The sequence below is a fragment of the Carassius auratus genome, chromosome 34 (assembly GCF_003368295.1).
Source record: "Carassius auratus strain Wakin chromosome 34, ASM336829v1, whole genome shotgun sequence".
NCBI classification, from domain to species: domain Eukaryota; kingdom Metazoa; phylum Chordata; class Actinopteri; order Cypriniformes; family Cyprinidae; genus Carassius; species Carassius auratus.
The window spans coordinates 11,247,344-11,263,391 of record NC_039276.1 but is presented as its reverse complement, the minus strand read 5'-3'; positions in this window follow the sequence as shown (position 1 = coordinate 11,263,391).

Below are 16,048 nucleotides of genomic sequence, written 5' to 3'. Positions count from 1 at the left end.
GGACCAGCTGAGAGATGGAGACGGCGCATTACCCACCCTTCGTTTCGATAAACCTCCTTTTGATGGCGAGAGGATGCAAAAATACCACACTTGAAGCATTGTCACAGTGCTTATCTCTCTCTGTGAACAAAAGGCAGCATTCCGTACAGTATATGTTCCCTGGTGAGGGCGTTTCCTGTGGAGGGGAAATGCCTGGACGGATCGTGGAAGTCAGTAGGGGATTGGCGCACAGAGCACTTCCTCTGCACAACCTTATCAGAGCTTTTGTTTAATACCACATCCATCCTCCCACTCAGAGATGCATAATAAAGAGCCTCCTGTCAAAGAGTGACAGAGTGATAAAAAATACTAGCCATCAAACTACTTTGAGGCATGTTTTCACTCCTTTTGGGAGAACAATTCTAGTCATGCAATTCTAGAATGAATAAGGGTATGTTTTTGAATGAAATTAACACTTATCAAGGAAGTGGTAAATTGATAAAAAGTGACTTTGTTAGAAAAGATTTATATTTTGAATAAATCTTTTGAACTTTTTATTAATTGGCACAACAGTTTCCAACACTGATAAGTATCAAATCAGCATATTAGAATGATTTCTAAAGGATCATGTGACACTGAAGACTGGAGTAGTGGCTGATGGAATAAATTCTATTTTAAATATTACAATAGAAAACCTTTTTTTATTACATTAATATTTCACAATATTACTGCATAACATATTTTGGAAACATTACATCTTTTTATTCTCTAACTTTTAAATGGCATAATAAAATGTCTATGTATCCCTTAGTGTCTCGCCTCTTGCTTCAGTGAAGTGTGTGTCTGCATTCAGTTATCAGAGCAGTACTGGTTTTGAGTTATGAGTTTTGATCAGTTTGGTTTAGAAGGTAACTTCAGTTGAGATTGCAAAGGCAAGCTATCATTATTGCTTATTAAAGGTTTGTGCTTCAGACACCTCAGATTATGCACATAAATGCAAGGTAAGTGTGTTATTGCTTTAAGTAACAAGATTTACTGACTCGGACCAATAAGCAAACAGTTAGAACCAGTTAAACTTTACCCATTAAAATCCTAGCAACTACACAGCAACGTGATAAAAACTATCCAGAACACCCTAACAACTGCATAGCAGCATACCAAAACACATCCAGAACCTCCTAGCAATTGCACAGCAACAAACTAAATATCACTTATTGGCCAGTTGCATTAAATGCTTCTTACAAGTTTGTCATCTAACTTTTAGACTGGTCAGACTGAGCCCCGTATTTAGTAAGTGCACAGTAACATAGTAAAAACCATTGAGAACAACCACGTAGCAATGGGATAGAAAACACCCACAACCCCTCTGTGACTTTTGAACAGGCAAGCACTACTGATTTTCTTCTTTAAAATATTATAATATCGTAAAAAAAAAAAAAAAATTATCTTTTATTTTTATGTTGTTCAAACTCACTGGGTTTTGAACTTTCTCTTTTGGCAAATTCTGAGCCTGTATATTGCTTTATTGTGGTTATTTAGCATGTCTTATTCGTAGATGTACAGGAATAATGATTTCAGCACATTTAATAATAGATGCAATATCCATTTGAGGACTTAAATATTGTCTCATAATTGTTTAATGGGTATGTGAACATAAAAATTTCAATTCTATCTATAGATTCATATTTTTATGGCTTCTCACACTTAGTTAATCCTGGGTCTTTCTCCTGTTTCACAATTCATACTGCTCATAATTTACCCAGGGTTAACATTTAATCCTGGTATTCATAAAGTGAACTTTAAAAACATTGTACACTCCTAAGCACAGCGTTTCATTCTTATTTGCATATCTGCATTGACAGTGTCACTGATTGGATGAATTAACGCAGCACTTGACCTTTTTATATCTAGCATTGCACATCCTCATATTATATGGACTTTTTGGACTACAAGGGCAAGAATTAAATAACCTTTTCTTCACTCTAGCTGATGCATTTTCCGTCACTTTTTGGAAAATTTTCCCTTAAGTAAAGTGACGTGTCATGTGGCTCTACATTTATCCTATATGAGTGCACACAGAGCACTGAGTAGTAAACACACACGCACACTGTGAACACAAACCTGGAACAATGAGCAGCCATTTTTGCTGCGGCGACCAGGGTACCAGAGTTGTGGGTATTGTAGGTGGAAGGAAGCACTGTTCATTCAGTCCCCCTACCTACATTTTCTGCCGGTACTGAGACTCGAACCCTCAAACTTTTGGATTACAACTCTGACTCTCTAACCATTAGGTCACAACTGGGGTTTACAATGATGATAACTCATGGTTAAGCACAGCGTAAAAAGCTCTTTTGTGTCTACATTCAAATAATAATGAAAAATAACATGCATAAACATTAACCAAGCAATCAAAATGATGTGCCTCTTAAATTTGTTATAAAACGATAATTATCCTTTTTTTTTTTTTTTGTAAATACATGTTATTAGTCTTATGGTGAACAATTATGACTCAATATTCCAGTGAAAATCTCATACTTCTCCAGTCATTTAGTCTGCCTCTACAAAACCGACTGCAAGCTTGCATTCATTTTTTAATACAATGCAAAATCCAACCAACAATAATGGATACCCTTACAAAAACCATGGTTGTACTACAAAAATATAAATAAAATAAAAAATAAACATGGTGGTTGAGGTTAAACCATAGCCATAAACAAACCATGGTTTTGCTACATTAACAACAGTTAACCATGGTATTTGCAGTAAAACTGTGGTTTAACAAATGATAATTAAAACATTCCTTCACTTTTACTATAATAAAAACCATGGATAATTTTCGTAAAGGTAGAACAAAATCCCCTGCATGTCATTTGGTCAATAATGTGTTACACTCGGATGTGCGTAAAAAGATCTGCTAAATTTGTTTCATTATGAATTTAATGGAAAAACACCTATTTTATCAAGGCTCTTTGTTTTTGTGTCTACATTGCACATTCAAACCTGCACTGATAAGAGTGGTGGCTCTGGATTGGGAGTCGTGCTGTGTTTGGGAACTGTACACAGAGGCCAGGTGACAGAGGTGTACAGACAGCTGCAGGGGGCCGGCGCTACCGAGATGCAGGTGTACCGAGCCTGGCCTTGAGAGTGAGGTAAAGTCTGCCGTATCCCTGAGGGGCTCATCCCTACTTCCTCATTCAGTCTACACAGACTCTAATTTTGCCATATACTCGATCTTCTACACACAGACACTGCATGCTATTGAAACATCATACAGAGATTCTTCACATTACATGAATCTGTCCATTTATTTAGGTATATATTTTAGATATCTGTCAAGAATCTGTAGCAGCTCATTAGATTATCAGTATGGACATTTTACAATCACAGCACATTTTAAAAGCAGAAGACAGATGCTCAAACACAAAGAGAATCCTTCCTTGATGTGTATCACAGCAGACAATGTGTTTCTTGAATGCAATCAATGTTTATCCTAGTGTACCTGTCAAGGCTCCTTTCCTGCCTGGAGGCCATTTGCAAGCCACACTTCCACTTTCATCCCCCAGCTGCCAGGAGACCGTGCAGCTAATCCCAAAAGACCAGCTGCAAAATCACTGGGCTTACCTGATCCAGCACTGAATTAATCTCCTTCTCCTTTGGGAGGGGAACAAAGCACAGTTTGGTCCAGGAGGGATGGTGAGAGTGAGGAGGGAGGTTCCATGCACATCCTCAGCATAGCACAACGCTTACACCCCCCTCCCAGCTGGTGCCAACATATATCACATCTCCAAAAATGTCTGCTTTTAGCTATTTTGCTCATCTCTTTATTATTTCTTTTGTAAGTGAATCTCAATTTTTAATGACCACAGGATGGGCAATTTTATGTTACTGTGGAAAATTACATTAACTGTAATGTCAATGTAGTAAACTGATGAGACCTGCATCAAAATAGTAATCACCTGAATCCTTCATTTCTTTTTCCTCTCACAACGCTATTGTCGTGTGATCAGCTCACCTTCACAGTACAGAGCTGCTATAACACAGAGATACTGATGCCTGTGCAGAGACTTGAGGAGAGAGATAATATGAATAACCAGTCATTTATTTGCTAAAAAAAAAAAAAAAAAAAAATTGCACTGGTGAACATAATTAAGCAATACAAATAGAAAAATATAGGTATTCTTTCAGTCATGAATCTCAATGTTTATTGGGAAAAGAAAATGAGATTTGATGAGATGTTGGCTTGGTAAAATATATATTTTTACACTGACATCAACAATAACCTTCATGACTTCATCCTAATAAAATTCTATGTTCTAGCTGAAGTAAGTTTTCATGTCAAAAGTTACCTGATCCCCAAAGACAGACATGGAATATTTTTTCTACTCCTTTCTTAATCAAATTATCCTTTCACCAAGACAGATCAAGACCGGTTATTTACATAGACAATAACAATAGAGAAAGCAGCATGTTTTCTTTGCAAAAATAAAAATAAAAATAAAAAAAAATTACAAAATTCTGCTGACAACCTTTGGAGGGAGAGGTCAGCTCTGGGGAATATCAGTGAGGGGCGTTATGGGTGAAGCTACACTGACATCATAGATACATCCTCAGTGGTTGTAGCGGTGGGCAGAAAAAGAAAGAGGGAGAAAGAACTGGCCGAAACCACACTCTTCTGACATCTGTGATGACCTCAGTGAAAAGTGAGACACTCTCCACCAGCAAAGCAAACATTCGACTGGGGGCTGCTCTTGTGTGCCTTTGGAGAGGTGAACGGCTGCCAAATATTTGTTGTTCTGCCCTGTTCCCTTCTACATGGGTCCAGCCACTGCTGATAGACTGTTGCTCATCTCCCACGTTGCATGTCTGGATTGAACTTTGCCTTGGGAGGAGCAGTGTTAAAAGCATGTTTTGACGTCCTTTGAGTTGGCCATCTGTTTGAAAACAACGTGCAACTATCTTCCGGACAAACTTGCACAAGCTCTGCTGAGCAAATAACATTATAAAGGAGTGCAACCATGGACGCACCCTCAATTAATTTCACAACCCACCTACATCTCATAGTGTTGACACCACACCCTTCTAACTAATAACAAACCACCTCCACCCTCACACCACAACTGACCAGCTCTCATCATGCTCATACAAACACCTCATTTCTCACACTTTTTAGGGCCTTTAGGGTCTGAGCTTTCCAAATGAGGTTTCTAGAGAAAGCACTAAGGCGTAATGGTCAGGCTCACTTAGGTTTAGCATATCTGGCTAAGAGCCCATGTGCTTGCTCTATCTTTCGCCCTTGCTCTGTTTATCTTTATTTTGCTCTCTCAATGCCTCCACCCCGGACCAGTTACTTCCTGTTTCTGAAGGAGGAACCAGTGCCATCAAACAGTATTTATAAGAGGGATTAGCGAGGTTATTTATGGGGCATTAAAGGGGTAGTTCACCAAAAATGGAAAATAACCCCATGATTTACTCAACTTCAAGACATCCTAGTTGTTATATAAAAAAATGTCCTGGCTCTTCCAATCTTTATAATGGCAGTTAATGGGTGCTATTTTTTAATAGTCTAAAAGAAGTCCAATAAAGCACACACATCCATTATAAAAAGTGTCCCACACAACTCTGGGGGGTGAATATAGGTCTCCTGGAGTAAATCAATGTGTTTTTGTATGAAAAACACATTGGGGTGAAAAGTGTGGGGTTGAAAACCTTTTCCCGGAAGACAAATTAAGTAAAATTTACCTTGATCACATGCAAGTATCTTTTGTTGCTTCAGAAGGGCATTACTAAATAAAAAAAAATAAGAAAAATTAGACTGTTCAAAAGTTTTCACCCCTACACATTTCAACCAAAATGTGTTTTTCATACAAAATGACATTGATTCACTTCAGGATGCGTACAGATGCGTTGGCTATGAAACGGCCCTAAGCATTTGGAACTTCCTTGAAAGAAATGAATGACCAAATGTTACACTGACAACTCTGTGGATGCGTCCAGCATTCAGCACTCCATCAGTTGTTGCAAATAAATATGTCTTCTTATTATTATTTTATTCAAATATTGTCTAATTGTGTCTTATTTACTGTTAAAATTTTATAACTAAACTTGATTACACTACGTATCCAAAATCATTTTTCTATAACTGACAAAAAATATTTTGTAGGTCATTAAAATTAAGACAAATTAAATTTGCATATTCTACTTAAATTTGTATGGGAAGTCAAAATCAATCCAATCTTTGCTTTAAAAATCATTGCAAGATCTTCTAACCGAAGAGCATATGATCATAAACAGAAATCACTTTTTTTCTTTACAAATCCAATTTTTTTTTACTTCTAATTCTCACCGGTGTTTTGTTTTGTTCTCTCCTCTGCGCTTCCACATTCGTCACTTTTTTAAATTTATTTTTATTATTAATAATGCCAAAATACTTTATAACAAGTACATAACTACATAACTATACAGAACACTAGAGGACAAAATATCTAAAAACATAATACAAAGAAGGAAGTAAAATAAATAAACTAAAAATAATTAATAAATAACATGAACCAGTGGAGGAATGATATTCAAGGTTAAACACTGAAACTTTTGTCTATCAAAGACAAAATTTAAGAATTATAAGAGATTATTAAGAGATTATTGAGTTCATTTGAACTATCCCTTTAAGTGGTGCTACCCTAGGCAGATCATGAAAAGATCATGTAAATGCCTTCCAAGTTGGGCCGAATGTCGTTATACATTTCTTGATTGAATTTCAATTCACAAGCTCTTGATCTGAATCCCAATTCATTTGGTTATATTTGAGTTGAAGTGTACATTATGCTTGTTTATATTTTTAATACATTCTCTTTCAGCTGTAGCTGTATTTATCGATTTGTCTACCTTGGTACATTAAGAAAATATTAATGTTAAATATTAACAGAGCTCAGATTATGATATTTAATAGATATAATAATAATCACAACCAAAAACAAATGTTTAAAGTAAACTTCAAATAGCATTTCCTGTGTAAAAGTGTTATTAAAGGGACAGTTCACCCAAAAATGTACTCACCTTCAAGTTGTTCCAAACCTGAATTTGTTATATTACTTGACAGATTGTCAAATCAAAGAGAGATTTGTCAGACTGATTCAAACAATAATGGTTCATGATTTTATGATACTTTCAATGGTTCATTATAAGGAACAGTCATTTGTTTAGTTATTAGACTGCATCAATCACATTTACAAACCTGACAGTTTGCAATCAAAACACTAATCTGAGTAGCAATCACCAACCTGAGCACTGTACTAAAGAGAATCTAAGCATTGCCCATTACAGTTTCTCCTCAAAAAATTGAAACTAGTCAATGTTTCTACAGCCTTTACATTTTCTATTCCTAACATCTATTTTGCCTTTAAAAAGTAAAGTAACTGATATATGGAGTTTTGCAAGCAGAGTTTCTTACCTCTTGCTTCCAGTCTCCAGTCCCCAGTCCCCAGTCCCCAGCCTGACTAATAATTGAAAGCCTGCATGGTTTCCCTGCGCACTGGGGCTGGGCTTTGAATCAGGCAGTGTGGGCACTGCAGCTACATCGCTCACTGGAGAGAACCTGAAACTGCTCTCTCCCACTCTACCTATAGAGAACTCCTTTAGCCTCTTCACAGCACTAGTGGAGGAGGGCTGATTTCCCATTGTGCTTCATTAACCTTTCCTAGATCTCATCAGCACAAGTTTCATCGAGGTACATTTGAAGCATGTTCTCCAATGCAGTCATCACATGAGGGAGTAGATGCATAGATATTGTGGTGTCTAACTGCAAAAAGATAAACTACGGATTAATAACCACAGATTACACAGCCATGTGCTTGCAAAGGAGGTTGGTGTGCCTCAAGTGTGGGTACTGGGCCATTTTTCATTTCTCCGTACTGTTTGATTACTGAAATAATACAAAAAATGTGAGTCAGAAACCACATAACAGATATCTTTGTATGTAGACAGATCTGAATTCTTAGGAAGGGGTGGCAAAAATGGATGAGTATTGATCCAGCATCTTCAGGTGTACAGACTGACACTCAATTAATACTGAGGGTGGAAACACAATCCTAAAACATATTCTGTCTGGCTAAGTGGGCAGATGCAATTCAAGCATTCAAATGGTAAGGTAACATGCGGTCTAATGTGAAGATAATGCAAAGTGCATGTACGGCAGTGTGTGTCCACGGACTTGTGTATAGAGAGAGAGCAAGTGTATGTTGGCTTTTTTAATGAGAACATACCCCTGCCCACTGCAACACAAACGATGAGAGGCTGTCAGCCCTAGTGGACTGGGGATGTGGAAATTGAATGGAGTCTTTCAGTTCTGTTGCTCATCTCCCCTGGGGTGAGAGACTTGTTACCATGGTTATGTTGGATTCCTGCAGCTAATGGGTGGGAGTAGCGTAGCTCTGGCAACCTGGCTCATGTCTAGGGTGGAATAGACATGCTGAGAGCTGGGGGGTGTGGTGGCAGGACTCTGGGACATGGGAGGTCACACACTGACAAGATTTCACACAAAAACACACACTTGCACTGTTAGCAGAAGAAGGAGAGACACAATAAAATGTGAGCGATTATGCTTGCCACTTCCTGTCTACATGTGCCTCCGTTGGAAGTCTATTATAAGAGAATGATCAATTATAACGTAATGAAATCCTTCAACAAAATAAATGATAACTATTCATGATACATTTCTTCATTGTCTTCTTGTTACATTTGACATAGAATATCAAATAATGATTATGCATTATAATTTCTAATACTTGAGAATTTGAAGTTAAGAACAAACTACAACAACTTCTTATTATTAAGTATTAGGCCTATTTTTTGCAAATAAATCAATGCAAGCATTTCTAGCTAAGCAAGATGCTGCAAGGGGTGTTATAACAAGAATTGGTGTAAAATATCTTCAGAGAATTGGTGTAGAATTTCTTCATTTTTGATGCTACTACAATGGTGTAGCAACAGTTTGAAGAAAATCAAGTTAAGGCTTGAGAATACACTAAATGACTTTTAATATCTAAAAATACTCTTACCGATTTCCAAAAAACTCTGAACTGTACACGTAATGATTGAGGAACACATTGTCATAACTTTTTTCCAAACACAACAAATGTGTGCAGAAACATGCGCCTAAAATAGTATTGTAATATCAGTTAAAAATATCAAACATATTTGATATCCTCAAACTGGAGGTAATAAAAGACAGATGCTAGCATTCCAACTATGCATTATTATTATTTATTTTATTTTTCTTGTGAAATCAGACTCCTCGAAACTGTACATCAGGGCAAAAATCTGTCTCCAAAAAAAAAAAAAAAAAAAAAAAAAAAATCTGAGTCTTAAGAAACTTTTTAATCAGCTTTTTTTCCTTAATGTAAAAGTAAAGTGACACACTGTACACAGGAATGCAACGCACATCAGTTGAATGTGTGGTCATTGTTACCCAAATAGAAATCTTAATTTTTGCTGGGGAAATGCATGCACTGGCCACCCTGCTGGGGAAAATGCATCAGTAAACAGCTACATAGCAACCACACGAACACCTTGGCAACACCCTAGATTTTATTTTCGCTACTCTGCTAAATGTGAAGTTAACTGAAGAGAGATTATGTTTTCTAAGTCAGCTAAAAATAAAAGTTCCAAATAGTTTTTCAGTGAATAGTTTTTAAAAGAACAATTTTTTAATAGTGTAAAGAATATTATTGAACCTGTTCCATCTCAAACGATCCCTGGATGTTATATGTGGAACCACAGATGCCAATAAAGAACCTTTCATTTTAAGAGTGTAAACAAACTGTGGTTAGAGTTTGTTTTGACCACAAAACCTTTCCAGTGAACTGTCTTTTAAAAGCCATGACAGAAAAACAAATTAATAATAAATTGCATAGTGGTGTAATAATTCTCCACTTTTACCAAGGTGTTGCAGTAATGACAGCTGTTGCTGAACACAGACACAGAGCTTCCCTCTGGATGTGAACATTAGCATGGCTATCGAAGCACCTGAGAAAAACAATGACACAAAGCTTGCTTTTTGCTTGTCTCCTCTTAAAACCAGTGGCTCAACTGACAATCAGTAACACAAAAACAACATCTTGCAGCAACAAAGAACAAATTAGCATCTCAGAATCAAAGCGGCTTGATAGGCTTCACTGTATGCCAAAATTTCTAATGCTGAGTGTTCCAAATTGGTGCCTCAGTACCCTCCTCTCGAATGATGCAGATGTCCTGGCTCAAGTTACACTTGAAAGACTGAGTCATGGCTGATGCCTGGCCTCCCAATGGACTTAAAGGAACTTGGCTCTGAGATTTATGAAACCCATCCCATTCACTGCATGGAGTCTTGAGAGACTTTTGTCTTCCAAACTCTGACGAACTTCTAGCTTCTGATAAATGAAGAACAAAAGATTGCTTTCAGACTTTGTTTTGCCGACTACAATCATGAAATTCCTTCCCCTAAAATAAAGCAAAGAGACTCATGAAAACTGAAAGAGTTAGGAGCAAAAGGGAACCTCAGAGCAGATTCAGGTAAGATTGAAATTGTATGTTTTATTGATGTGCAGCGTATGGTGATATTGATATTGGAATGTGCTAGTGGTGTAATTTGCCAGGAAAAACATGAAGCTCTCAGAGCAAGCAGTCACTATGGAATGTAGGCGGGGATTAAGATCTACCCACCAATCAGAGAGCTTATAATATTATTCCACATCTTGTGCTCCCAAATGTTGCCAGAAGAGTTATGTAATCCAATAAAGAATTCAGACTGTATTATGTCAGTCAAATAACTGAGACTACCAGTTGTTCTTATAACTTTTGAAACCTAAAGAGATGACAGTATGAAAAATTTGTTCGATATCACTTGCATGCTACTTGTGCTTATCTAAATACAACCAAACCCTTATTATTATATACAATAGACCATTAGGTCATAAAAAGTTACACAAAATCACATTCAATGACATGATAAGATGAGCAGCGGTCATAAAATGAGATGAATGCAGTGATATTTGGTCACAGATAATGCCCTACTGTTACGCAACAAGCAAAACCACTATCTAGTAAATGCAACCTTAAAGACATACAGTTGTTCACCCAAAACTAAAATTCTGTCATTAATAACTCTCCCACATGTGGTTCCATACTCGTAAGACCTTTGTTCTTCTTCGGAACACAGATTAAGATATTATTGATGAGATCTGCGATCATTCTGACCTTGCATAGACAGCAAGGTAACTCCCACAGTCAAGGCCCAGAAAGGTAGTAAGGGCATCATTAAAATATTCCATGTGACATCAGTGGTTCAACTGTAATATTTTGAAGCTATGATCATTCTTTTTGTGCGTAAAAAAAAAAAAACTTTATTCAACAATTCTTCTCTCCCAAGTTACCATCTACCGCCATTATGGGGAATACCACAACGCATGTGCGTGCTTTCCTTTTCTCGTAAACAAGGCTCAGCGCATGCGTGTTCTATGTCAGCTGCATCACATGCATGTGTTGTGTTGCTCTCGATAATAGCGGTAGATGCTAACTCGTGGGAAAAGAATAGGTTTTTTTTCGCACACAGAAAGTATTCTCGTACCTTTATAAAATTACGGTTGAACCACTGATGTCACATGGACTATTTTAATGACGTTTTTACTACCTTTCTGGGCCTTGAACATGGAAGTTACCTTGCTGTCTATGGAGGGTCAGAAAGCTCTCAGATCTCAAAAAATATCTTCATTTGTGTTCTGAAGATTAATGAATATCTTACGGGTTTGTAATGACATAAGGGTGAGTAATTAATGAAATAATGTTCATTTTTGGGATAACTATCCATTTAAATGCGTACAAACATTGACAGTGGAAACAATCTAATTCTTCTTATCCTTCCATGTAAATTTAAACCAGGTCAGTGTGTGTTTTCTTGCTGATTCTCTCTCCTTTGTCCTCCAGAGCTCAGCAGTTCCATCGCTCACCCAGACTGCCTTGAGTCATGGCCACCACATGCTGTCATTGTCCAACTATTTAACTAACCGCAGTGAGGCAGTTTTCATTCCAGTGGCTGCAGGGTCTGAAGGATACCCCGGGTCGACTACACCCAAACACTGAGGCAAACTGTTTGGACCACAGCTCTGAGGTCATATTAGTGGCTCAGGGGACAACTTCATTATTCATATTACACTCCATATAGAGTTTTCTTGCCTGAGTTAAGGCAACATGTTCACCTCACTCCACTTTAATCCAGGGAATAGTGGGATTCAAGATCTGTTACAGCACGGCACTCAAAAGGAACAAATCAAGCATCCTGTAACAAGTAACACTTGCCAAGCACCAAATCTATGTATTACATATAAAACAAGACAATATAATCACCAGTTCAGTGTTGTCAATGTTAACTTTAATGAAAAAGCAATCATTTTCATCAGTTGAAATGAAGCTGAATTTAAACAAAACATAAATATAAGATTAAAAAAAAATTAGTTAAAGTTACATTGGCAACTAACTGAAATATCACTCAAATAAGTCTTAGTCTCATTCAACCAAAACTATTCAAAAAAACTGTTTCATAGTTGCTTAAGACATATGCCAAAGTCTCAATTTACTTGTCGTTAGATGTAGCAAAAAGGTTCATTTTGCAGTCTGCATGGGAACTATAACTTGTGTCTATGATGTTAATCTTGGACACAGATGCCAAGTCTCAACCCTTTACAATGACTCTCTGGGTCTATTAATCCTTTGCAGGAGCTCCAAATTATAGAACAAATCAAAGTAGCTTGCTCTCGCCACAGGGACAGGGATCGCCTATTTTGCTGACTTGTTAGCTGCATTTGACATGTCTGTTTGTGCAAGAGGGAGAGCAGGAGAATATTCATTGGCTTCCAGAAGTGTGAGAGAGCTGGGTACTAGCGGCTCAAGGGTCTTGTTATTGTCCTCTTTGCCTGCATGTACTTTTTGGGGTTTAATGAATACTTGGGCGGTCCTCGCGCTCCAATCAGACAGGAGACTCTGCCACTTTCCACCGTGCACCGCCAGACTCGCCTCGGCACTGTTCTCCTCTCCTGTCCTCCAAATCAAATGAGAGGGACATGATGGCGGTGCTGAAAGGCTCAGCCACTGAATAATTGATGCCTTGACAAGTGTGGAATCAATTTATCCAGTGGCACACTTTGAGTGAAATTGTGTGCATGATCAGCAGCATTGGGGTGGAAGGGGGGGGGTTTAAGTGTTCTCCTAATTTTATTTATTTGATTTTTTTAGAAAGAAATTTCTGTTATGCCTCAGCATCCAGACTAGACAGCACAAAGATTAGTCTGAAGACCATAGTTTAGTCTCCTCTACTCTCGCTGTTGAAATAAAAGCAGCTTCAGAGTAATAGGAGTCCAATTAGCATGAAAAAGTTTTTGCTAGCCACCTAGTATTCAGACATAAACTGTTTTACTGAATAGCCACTACAAATTAACATAAAATGTCAGTGAAATGTATTTAATAACACTCCTCTTATGGAGTATATGTGACCTTATGAAAACTTGAATTAGCTTATGAATCTAACCATAAAAAGTGAATGCATTAATTTTTCTTGATGATTTGCTAGATGCAAACATGAGACTTCTCAGGCATCAGTATGATTTACACAAAGCAGTGACAACTTCATGATTTTTTTCTTGTATAGTGCACTAATTAACAATAACAGAAATGACCCTGAGAATAAAGGATTTGAACAGTCTGTCTTACTGCAAACATTCAGTATTATGAAAAAGTAACACAAGACCAGTGTTGAGCAAGCTACAATAGTCCAAAAATGTAGCAAACAAAACTACCATCTACAGAAAACAATTAGCTAAGCTAAAAGCTGTTGTTTTAAAAAGAGCAAATAAGACTTGCCACATCAAATTTGTTAAGAAATTATTAAAACTAGTTAGCTCTAATTTAGTGTGTTTATTATAAAAAATATTAAAATAAAATACTTTTTATTATAAGATATTATTAAAAAAAATTGAATATAGAACAGTATTAACAAAATGTCTCCCATGTCATGATACTTAAACACTTCAAACTGAAGTGACGACATTAATCTTGTGGCTTGTGTAAGTTTGTGACAGTGGTTGAGTGTTGATAAAACACATTTGGGAAGAAGGGGACATTATGTAATAGGACGCTGGCTGGATGTCAAAATGGAAGTGTGTTTATGAGAAAGGTTTGGCAGGAGGAAGCCAAAGCCTGGGCCAGAATGAGAATAAAACACCAATTTACTTTACTTTTGGGAGCATCCCAAGTCAAAAATTTCACAGTGGAGTCACTGGATTTCAGATTGGGAGTTTATATTTTTGTTATAATTTAAACAGTGTGTTTATTCCATTTAACTTTCTTAGCAACTATGGACAGTGGTGTCCAAGTTCTAAGACTCAAAATACAATAGCTGAATACTGTTTCATAATAAAAAATTATAGTGATCATATTTCCTTATATAATGTATGTATATATGTATATATTCCACTACACAAATGAGCATCAAAAATTTTATCTGACAATTATTTCAAAAATGCTATACATAAAACGTTATATATATTGCTTTCATATAATAAAGAATAAAGAATATATAAAGCTATTTCACTTGAAAGCTCAAAAACAAACCTGAAAATAATCATTGAATCCTTGAAGATAATATTTCATCTAAACAAACTAGAGTTTTCTGTGTGTAAACAGTGTGCTCGAAGCTTTTATGATCCATTCTCCACCTCCTCTTCACTGTTCTGAATGTGTGCTGTAAGAAATGTCGAAGGTAGAGAGTAAAGTCTGGCCAAAGAAAATGATTCATTGAAACACGGTATTCACTTTCAATCTATCCAGTGCCTAACACTGTGAAGGCTGCAGTGGAAGTGAGTTTGAATGTGAAGTGTTGCTATTTCTCCTCAGGCGGTGGACTGTGGCAGATGCCACGCACCTTCGCCCACTCTCCACCCACACTGGAGCAGCCGTGTACTCGGGGCAGATTCCATGTGCAAGCTGCACTCTGACAGATAAAGAAAATCACATTGACGCAGAGAGGGAGAAATGACGAGCTTCTCCTTGTGACTTAGCTCTGAATATTAGCGCTGGGTTAAATGAGTCTGAAAACCCTATTCATTGAGCGTGGAATGAACAGTTGTGATCGTTCCGGTCGTATCTATCACAGATATTTGGTGTCTTTTTGGTGTAGCTCATGTACATATTCATAGCTATTTTGTGTTGCAGCCGATTGTTCGCTAAGCTGACAGCCATTTATAGAGGGCTGCCATGAAGGGTTATTGAAACAGGACGTGGGTGAGGTTGTGAGTCTAAGGTCTTGAATACAGCTGTAAATCTGGTGCACTTACCTCAGGTCCATGCTGTTCCATTTGAGCTGTTTCTTTCAGTGCTTCACTGCCATTTCAGAGGATGGAAAGGGACTTATTAACTTATATGGAATGAGACTATGGGTGTGCTCTTCATAATACTTCACCAACGCCCTGTTCAAGACAAATGTCATTAACATTCCATGGTTAAATGCCACAGTACATCTAAAACAATTCAGTGCCAAAGTGCGATTCCATTGGTCAGACAAACAGCCACACTGTCACGTCATTTGTTGAGTCAGTTTTACTATATTTTTGGGTTAATCAGCACATCAATTACTTAGAGTTGTCTCTGTATATTAAACTGGAGTGAGAGTAAGTTTTTAAAAAAAAGTTTCTCCTAAACAACAACAACGTTCAGTCAAGTCTTCTCTTTCTCTGAGAAAAATACAACTGAGGCAAAATGGGAAAAATGTGCCTGTGGTGAAATTTTTGTAAAATTACATTATGTTGCTTCTTGCATGTTTCGAAAGATCTTCAAAGTGCAATGTCTAGTGAGTGCCGATAAGAGTGTTCAGTTTTATCTGAAACAGATTAATTTTAATGTGGCAAAATTTTACCTGAGTGCAATGTGGATTGCTGTAATCATGTGAGCTAAAAAGCAAGTTTACTATGCCATAAAAGCCATAGATATTGAGCTGGTTATTTGATGCAATTGTCAAAATCTATTCGTTTACACATTATGTAGTATGGTT